Source organism: Papaver somniferum, chromosome 2 (assembly GCF_003573695.1).
Source record: "Papaver somniferum cultivar HN1 chromosome 2, ASM357369v1, whole genome shotgun sequence".
NCBI classification, from domain to species: Eukaryota; Viridiplantae; Streptophyta; class Magnoliopsida; order Ranunculales; family Papaveraceae; genus Papaver; species Papaver somniferum.
The window spans coordinates 95,769,993-95,771,051 of NC_039359.1; the positions used below are offsets into that span (position 1 = coordinate 95,769,993).

The 1,059-nt window shown below is 29.7% G+C and overlaps 1 long non-coding RNA gene across 1 annotated transcript; it reads right to left on the minus strand.

Moving 5' to 3' along the window:
• Positions 1 to 307: 307 nt before the first annotated feature.
• Positions 308 to 631, minus strand: LOC113354578. The gene is made up of 3 exons (XR_003361963.1): positions 600 to 631; positions 457 to 489; positions 308 to 352 (listed from the first exon to the last, which is right to left on the minus strand). It is a non-coding gene; the product is annotated as an uncharacterized LOC113354578 (long non-coding RNA).
• Between the last annotated feature and the right edge of the window lie 428 nt (positions 632 to 1,059).

A 1,059-nucleotide genomic window follows, 5' to 3' on the forward strand; every position in this document is an offset into this window, starting at 1 on the left:
ATTTCAATCATTGAAACATTCTTATTGGATGACAATAGTTGTTTTCACAAACTATTAGCACCAAAGCAATTTTCAAGTTATTGAAATAATCAATACGAAACATTCCAGGTCTACATCAAATGATTGTTTCACACAAATCATGTATGATGTTACCAAGCTAAATATCAAACACTTTTAACTTTCAAAAACTCACATACCAATAGTGAAAAACCAAAGACATTAACCCTTAAATAGAATCAGTTCATAAAAACATAAATCAAACACACAACTTGCAAAATATAGAGAGATAAAAGAAAACAAATAGGATTAGAGGTAATACCTGAACCTTCAAAGATTCTACTTCAATCTTCTTCTGCAAATTTCAAACACAGAAGAAATTAAATTTTAGGATTTATCAATCAAAATAATTTCAAATTATAAAGAGAAAAAACAAAGAAATAGGGTTCGAGGTAATACCTGAATCTCCAAAGATTTTACTTCAATCTTCTTCTGCAAATTTCAAACACAAAAATTAGAAATCAAAATTGTAGGGTTCATCAATAAAAATAATTTCAATCTATAAAGAGAAAGAAACAAACAAATAGGGTTAGAGGTAATACCTGAATCTCCAAAGATTTTACTTCAATCTTCTTCTGCAAATTCCAAACACAGAAATTAGAAATCAAAATTTTAGGGTTTATAAATCCAAATAATTTCGATTTCTGTAAACAGTATATTTCTTACCTGAGGATAGAGATCTCTAAGGTTTCTAATTCTTCAATTGAATCTTCTACTGAGAGTTTCAAGCTAAGAGGGAAAGATTTGTAAATTAGGGTTTTCATACGAGTTTGTAGGCCAGAAAATCATACACCAGTTGAAGTTTTTTGGTTTAATTTCTGTTTTCGATTGATTTAGGTTTCTCTTGCTCAATTTCTATTAATCGATTTCACTCATATTTCTGTGGGTTTTTTTTGAGCTGAGAAAAGTAAGGTTCGAGAAGAAGAGAGAAGGCGATGAAAACAAGTGAGAGAGAGAGAGAGAGTGTTCGACGAGTGCGTTTTATTTAAGGACCAGATTTTT